Source organism: Budorcas taxicolor, chromosome 1, assembly GCF_023091745.1.
Source record: "Budorcas taxicolor isolate Tak-1 chromosome 1, Takin1.1, whole genome shotgun sequence".
Lineage (NCBI taxonomy): Eukaryota > Metazoa > Chordata > Mammalia > Artiodactyla > Bovidae > Budorcas > Budorcas taxicolor.
In genome coordinates, this window is record NC_068910.1 from 144,907,068 (window position 1) to 144,915,435 (window position 8,368).

Here is an 8,368-nt window from a genome sequence, read left to right on the forward strand (position 1 = left end):
TTAGCACTACTGTTACATGCTGTGGAGGATTTCCAGAGTATTTTAACAGGAAATAATCAAGGACTAAAACTCTGGTTTTAGGTCACAGTTGCTCAAGGGGTTTCAAGGTAAGAAAGCTCCTTAATCTAAAATTCAGCAAAAATCTAGACCCACATACCCTGCAAGTCTCAAATGTATCTCAAATAAATGCTGTGTTGACTACGTTTTCAAGTGCTTACTCAATAACATTGATAAGTAAAACATGAGATAAAGACCCAAACAAAACAGACACTTTAACAAAGTTTTGCATATCAACACAGAGCATACAGTTAAACTTTTTACTTACCCGAGATCTAAAAATAGATGGTGGTCTCTAAGTCAACTACAAACTGCCTCTTTGCTAAGCGGGAACATAGGAGGCTATTTATACCGCTAATATACTAAAACTGGGCTTCTATCCCTTTGTGAGCCACAATTGTAAATCTATCTAGCAATTATAAGTCAATGTTCAGCAGAGGAATCAAGGAATTAGTATAGATTTGTCAGTATGACATGAAAAAACAGTAAAAAAACATTAAAAGAGTATGCTTTATGTTGGGTGATGTAACCCTATAGAAAGGACCCAGTATTCTCATGATTCAGCGACATTCAACGACAACTACATTGTGTGCCTTCTTGCCAATCTAACATTGGTTTAAGGCCTCAGCTGATTTTTAAGCAACAGCTATGCATTTAAAGGAATGTCTTGGTAAACTATTGATACACAAAAGTTTGTTAAGGTGTGTTTGGATCTTTTGAGCTGGCTTCTCTGGTGGCTCAGGTGGTAAAGCATCTGCCTACAATACAGGAGAGTTGGGTTTGATCCCTGGGTCAGTAGGATCCCTTGGAGAAGGGAATGGCTACCCACTCCAGTATTCTTGCCTGGAGAAGTCCATGGACAGAGGAGCAGTCTGTCCAGGGGGTCACAAAGAATCAGGCATAACTGAATAACTTTCACTTTGGATCTTTAGTTCATTTATTACTTATTAATGTCGTGTATTATTTAGTAAACACAAGATAATACATCCATCTATACGTGTTTAGGAAGAATTGCCTTGAACTGAACAGGAACAGTGCCTCTTTATTATTCGGTTACTGGAGGAAATTAAGAGGCTAGATTCTGCTTGAATGGCAGCAATGTCCACTGAAGCAATTTGGACAGTGGCACTCCCTGCCGCATTCTTCACAATAACGTATTTTCCTTTGCTGCTTGGCTTGTGGGATCTTAGTTCCGCAACCATAGGTTGAACCTGGACTTTTGGCACTGAAATTACTGAGTCCTAACCACAAGAACACCAGGGAAGTGCCCTTCACAATGACTTTTAAAACATCTATGTGAAGATAGGTAAATATATTAATAGAGTTGAAAAAATGGAAAAAATTGAGGAGGACCATGGAATGGGGTGTTGAACAAGGACAAGTTTATACTCATTAATCCAAGGTTACGTTCTATTGTGTAATCAAGATATGGAGGTTTTTCTAGCTCTACCCTTATAAAAACTGAAATAAAGATACATTGTTGTACTTCAAATCAATACATCTTAAACCATGGTATGGGTAAAAATCAATAGGAAGAGCTCTCTGAAATGCAGATTATGGGGGACTCCACCCTCCCAACCCAGATCCAGTGATCTAATCTGAGGTGGGGCCAGCTTTTTATTTTGGAAAATTCTAAACCTAAGGAAGAGTTGCAAGAAAATGCAACAAATGCCAAATGTTTCACACACCAATTGTTAACGGTTCACTACATTTATTTTCTCTCATATTTATCCGTGACTTTTTCTTAACTTCTGAAAGTCACAAACGTAGTGACTCTTCAGTCCTAATGCTTCAGCACTACATCCTGAAAACAATGATACTCTTTTCATAAAAGCACAGAAGTATCATTATACTCCCAAATTTACTATTGATGTAATAATAACTTTAACAGTATTCAACACTTCTCAAATGTCCCAGCAATTTACTTTGTGACCTTACAAACAAAAATCTAGGATTTTCTCATCAGAAATTCTATTACATATATGTGTGTATACATTGTATGTGTGTGTAGTGTGTGCTTGTGTGTCTTCAGTTCTGTTCAGTTCAGTCGCTCAGTCATGTCTGACCCTTTGCGACCCCATGAATCGCAGCACGCCAGGCCTCCCTGTCCATCACCAACTCCCGGAGTTCACTCAGACTCACGTCCATCGAGTCAGTGATGCCATCCAGCCATCTCATCCTCTGTTGTCCCCTTCTCCTCCTGCCCCCAATCCCTCCCAGCATCAGAGTCTTTTCCAATGAGTCAACTCATCGCATGAGGTGGCCAAAGTACTGGAGTTTCAGCTTTAGCATCATTCCTTCCAAAGAAATCCCAGGGCTGATCTCCTTCAGAATGGACTGGTTGGATCTCCTTGCAGTCCAGGGGCCCTCAAGAGTCTTCTCCAACACCACAGTTCAAAAGCATCAATTCTTTGGCGCTCAGCCTTCTTCACAGTCCAACTCTCACATCCATACATGACCACAGGAAAAACCATAGCCTTGACTAGACGGACCTTAGTCCGCAAAGTAATGTGTCTGCTTTTGAATATGCTATCTAGGTTGGTCATAACTTTTCTTCCAAGGAGTAAACGTCTTTTAATTTCATGGCTGCAGTCACCATCGGCAGTGATTTTGGAGCCCAAAACAATGAAGTCTGACACTGTTTCCCCATCTATTTCCCATGAAGTGATGGGACCAGATGCCATGATCTTCGTTTTCTGAATGTTGAGTTTAAGCCAACTTTTTCACTCTCCACTTTCACTTTCATCAAGAGGCTTTTTACTTCCTCTTCACTTTCTGCTGTAAGGGTCGTGTCATCTGCATATCTGAGGTTATTGATATTTTTCCCAGCAATCTTGATTCCAGCTTGTGTTTCTTCCAGTCCAGCGTTTCTCATGATGTACTCTGCATATAAGTTAAATAAGCAGGGTGACAATATACAGCCTTGACGTACTCCTTTTCCTATTTGAAACCAGTCTGTTGTTCCATGTCCTGTTCTAACTGTTGCTTCCTGACCTGCATACAAGTTTCTCAAGAGGCAGGTCAGATGGTCTGGTATTCCCATCTCTTTCAGAATTTTCCACAGTTTATTGTGATCCACACAGTTAAAGGCTTTGGCATAGTCAATAAAGCAGAAATAGGTGTTTTTCTGGAACTCTCTTGCTTTTTCCATGATCCAGCAGATGTTGGCAATTTGATCTCTGGTTCCTCTGCCTTTTCTAAAACCAGCTTGAACATCAGGAAGTTCACGGTTCACGTATTGCTGAAACCTGGCTTGGAGAATTTTGAGCATTACTTTACTAGCGTGTGAGATGAGTGCAATTGTGTGGTAGTTTGAGCATTTTTTGGCATTGCCTTTCTTTGACCTCATAAATCTGGTTTGGCTGTTGCACTTGCCTGTCATAACACTGACATTTTTGAAGATTCCAGACCAGTTTGTTTCTTTGTTTTAGAATGTCCCTCACTTTGAATTTCTCTGATCATTCCTTCATTATAGATTCGTCTTCAATATTTTTGGCAAGAATATTACATGTAGGTGGCAAAGCATCTTCCCCAATCCTTCAGGTTAGGAGGTGTTAGAATTAGCCATTACCCTGTGTGATTTTGATTCAGGTTAGTCTATAGTCAATACAGTTTCCCAGGTGACTCAGTAGTAAAAGAATCCTCCTGCCAAGCAGGAGATGTGGTTTTGATCCCTGAGTCAGGAAGATCCCCAGGGGGAAGAAATGGCAACCTACTCCAGTATTCTTTCCGGGAAAAACCCCATGGACAGGGGAGCCTGCCAGGCTCAGTCCATGGGGTTGCAAGAGTTGGACACAACTTAACAACTAAACAATGATAGACAATACTTTGACAGAAACCTGCCTTTAAACATTTTTGAAAATTTATGTTTTATTTGAAGAAATGAAACTTGGTCAGAGTTTTGTATTATCAGCTCAAATCTTTTATTTAAACTGCTAAAAGCATTCAGTTCAGTTCAGTTCAATCACTCAGTCGTGTCCGACTCTGAGACCCCATGGACTGCTGCATGCCAGGCTTCCCTGTCCATCACCAACTCTCAGAGCTTACTCAAACTCATGTCCATTGAGTTGGTGATACCATCCAACCATCTCGTCCTCAGTCTTTCCTAGCATCAGGTCTTTTCAAATGAGTCAGTTCTTTGCATCAGGTGGCCAAAGTATTGGAGTTCCAGCTTCAGCATCAGTCCTTCCAATGAATATTCAGGACTGATTTCCTTTAGCATGGACTGGTTGGATCTCCTTGCAGTCCAAGGGACTCTCAGGAGTCTTCTCCAACACCACAGTTCAAAAGCATCAATTATTTGGCACTCAGCTTTCTTTATGGCCCAACTCTCATATTCATATATGACTACTGGAAAAACCATAGCTTTGACTAGATGGACCTTTGTTGGCAAAGTAATGTCTCTGCTCTTTCATATGCTGTCTAGGTTGGTCATAGCTTTTCTTTCAAGGAGCAAGCATCTTTTAATTTCATGGCTGCCATAACCATCTTCAGTGATTTTGGATTCCAAGAAAATAACGTCTGTCACTGTTTCCATTGTTTCCAGTCTATTTGCCACGAAGTGATGGGACTAGATGCCCTGATCTTAGTTTTCTGAATGTTAAGTTTAAACCAACTTTTTCACTCTCCTCTTTCATTTTCATCAAGAGGCTCTTTAGTTCTTCTTCGCTTTCTGCCATAAGGGTGGGATCATCTGCCTATCTGAGGTTATTGATACTTCTCCTGGCTAAAAGCATTAACAAGAAATAAATAACTAGTATGGTATAGTGCTGGGTCCTTGCAGACACCAAGAAAATTAAAGGGGGCACAATTCTTGCTTTGGATCCAATTGAGAAAGTAAAATAGCACATACAAACAACTTAAGAGAACAATTTTCCATCAGGTGATTAAAGATTACAAAACTTTATAATACTTGCTAAGAAAACATACTCTTATGTGGTTGGGAGTTAAGTGTAATATTTTTGAGGCTATTTTAGCAGTATGAAGAATTAGATTGCATACGTCCTTTGACCCAACAATTCCAGTTAAGAGTTTTAGGCTGGGCATGTAATAGCACAAGAACCCAAAACTCTGTCCCTCTTGCCCACCTGTCTTCCCTTCCCCACCCCCACTCCCCTCAGTGCACATTCCTTTCCTCGTTATTTTGAGACAGCTTAAATGCCTGCCAAAATTAGATTGGTTAATAAGTTATATACCACGCACATTAGTTAGTCTCTTCTGGGAAGAGAGAATAGACACTCTTTCCCTATTTCTCCCACTTAGTACAACTCAAACCCCTGCATGTTATGTATACAGCAAACCCAAGAACACTGAGAGGTACAGGTACTAGGAACTTGGAGATGGACTTGGTGGTTAAGTTCCCTGGGTTTTCCTCTTGCGTCATCTATCCCCAGTTGGAAATGAAGAAGATGGCAACCCAGATAAGCTAACAGGCAACAGATCAAAAACAAGATCCAGCAAAAGTCTGCTCCTTCTAGCCAGAAGCTGAAGAAAAGGGGCATCCTAGGAAGACAGAAAAGCTTCAGACAATAATCTATTCCAGCCAAACACCAGAGAAGAAACTAAACTGTGGTCCTACTCACAACCACACCAGCAAAGGCCAAGGGGGAAGCCTATGATTCCACCCCCACAAGACTCATGGGGCACCTTGGTATTCCCACCACTGCCACTGTGGTGTCACAGAGATCTCAGGGAAGCCTACACTTCCATACCCAGCAGGCAGTAACCAAGGCACTGTTTTCTCCTCACCAGGGTGGTGGCAATTCAGAACATCAGGATGCTCGCCATCTCACAGTGGCGACAAGGCCACTTGTCACTGTGCTGGTGGAGAGCACCTGGGAGCTGGAATTCCCAGCCCCGCCCAACAGTAACAAGGGACAGCTGAGGGAGGCTCGTAGGGGACTTTCACCTCCTCCTGGCAATAGAGAGGTGGTGCCAGAGCAGTGTCAGAGAAAGCCAGCTAAAACAAAAGATCAAATAACCATGTGAAAAAACGCTCATTATCGCTGATCGCTAGAGAAACGCAATCAAAGCACAAGGAGATGGCGCTTCACAGCCATTAGAATAGCCATGATAAAAAAAAAAAAGGCAACAGCACAGAAAGAACTAGAGCAGGCAAGGGCTGGGAGAAACTGAAACCCTTGTACATTGCCGCTTATGGCGACTCTTTAAAAAGTAAACTCAGTGAGAATTCCCTGGCAGTCCTAAAATCAAGTTGTCAGCAGAGCTGTCTCTGGTCCTTCTGAAGGTCTTAGGGAAAAGTCTGTTTTTTCCTTTTCCACCTTCTAAAGGCTGCCCGTACTCCTTGGCTCCTGGCCACATCCCTCTGCTTCCATTATTGCCACATCTGTTCTCTGACCTTCTCCCTTTCTTCATATAAGGACTTGTGGTTCCAGTGGGTCCACCTGGATAATCCAGAACAATCCCCCCACCTTGGAACTTTAACTTAATCACACCTGAACAGTCCCTTTTGCCATGTAAGATAACATAGTCATAGGTTTGGGGGATTAGGATGTAGACATATTTGGGGGGACATTATTCTGCCTGCCACAATGACCAATCAGCTTTGTTGAATAGTGTATAAAGTAAGAACCAAGAGGAGACAGTAATGACATTATTAAAATAAAGTTGAAAATTTCTAAGAAGTTGTGCATTTTAGTACAAAAATGGCAAAATTATTATTGTTATTTGCTTCTTTTATTCTTAGGTTAAACAAACCAATGACCAATGATGGAAAGTGTTTGTTTTTCACTGCTGGCAGTAATTCCTTACACATATAGTAAGCACTTAAGTATTTTTGAATGAATGAGTGAATAACTATAAGAATAAATAGTAGAACTACAAAGATCAAGGAATATTATCTATTTCCTATAGTGATTTGTAATGTTGATATGCTGTTTAAACTACTCTTTAAATTTTCTTTTAAAGATTAAAACTACTCCTGCTATTCATATTCAAAAAGGATATATCCTGATGTCTGTCCCCTTTAGCTTATATGACCATTTCTGTCCTTTGGATTTGTAGGCCTGCATTTATTTACTAAAATGATGATGATTTACATAAAGGTGCTTTTAAAAAAATATTTATTTTTATTTATTTGCACCAGGTCTTAGTTGCTGCACAGCTGCAGTATGTAGGATCTTTAGTTGCACCTGTGGGATCTAGTTCCCTGACCAGGGATCTAACCCAGGCCCCATGCATTAAAAGCATGGAGTCTTAGCCACCGGACAACCAGGTAAGTCATTACATAAGAGTGCTTTTAATAAGAAGCTGTTTTAAACTATCTGGACTCTAAAACAAATTGAGTTCTACTTGCAATTTTTTATCTTACTTTTTGGTTGCACAAGCAATAATTTAAAAACAATAAAGGGCATTTTAAAAATAAAATTTCTACTAACCCTACTACATTAAGGAACAAAGCTCAGCATTTTCCTCCTGTTCACTGCTCCATCCAATACCACCACTGCTTTGGCATTGTTACTTCTGCTGATGTTGTTTGTGAATTTTGTATGGTGAATTTGCCCACATTTAAAAGTGAGCCTAGAGCATGGGCTGGATAGTGGTGGTCCTTAGGTCCAATCTGTGCATCTGAAGCTGGGTTGCAGTAGACGTAGAAGTGAAGTGGCAGTTTAAGGACTTCATTTCCTTGGAATAAATCCAGGCATTCTTCAACTATTCAGGCTTCATAATTTTTACCATACTTGAGTACCATCTGAATTATTTACCTATTTTTTTATAAGTCAATTTATATTTACTTTTCTTGAGTTAAATCACAGGTTTAATTTGTTGTATTTTCTGTTTTTTTTTTCTTTTTTTGTGTGTGTGAAATGTCTTATTTTATTTTTAATTTTTATTTTTACTTTATTTTACTTTAGAATACTGTATTGGTTTTGCCATACATTGACATGAATCCACCACTGGTGTACATGCATTCCCAAACATAAAAATATGGAACGCTTCACGAATTTGCGTGTCATCCTTGTGCAGGGGCCATGCTAATCTTCTCTGTATCATTCCAATTTTAGTATATGTGCTGCCGAAGCGAGCACTGTATTTTCTAATACTGATTAAAATAATTACCTGTAGGGACTTGCCTGGTGATCCAGTGGTTAAGACTCTGTATTCCCAATGCAGGGGGTCCCCAGGTTCAATCCCTGGTCAGGGAACTAGATCCCACATGCCGCAGCTAAGACCTGATGCGGCCAAATGAAAGAATATTAAATAAAATAATTACCTAAAAAATCAAAATAAATACTGTGAATCAATATAGTTCATCTGAACTTTTGTGTTTGGGATGCACTGTTTCAGATGG

General features: G+C 40.1%; 1 non-coding gene across 1 annotated transcript; it reads right to left on the reverse strand.

Annotated features, from left to right (window-relative positions):
• Positions 1-7,998: 7,998 nt before the first annotated feature.
• On the reverse strand, positions 7,999-8,105 carry LOC128058668 (U6 spliceosomal RNA). Its single transcript, XR_008200510.1, has one exon. It is a non-coding gene; the product is annotated as a U6 spliceosomal RNA (small nuclear RNA).
• Between the last annotated feature and the right edge of the window lie 263 nt (positions 8,106-8,368).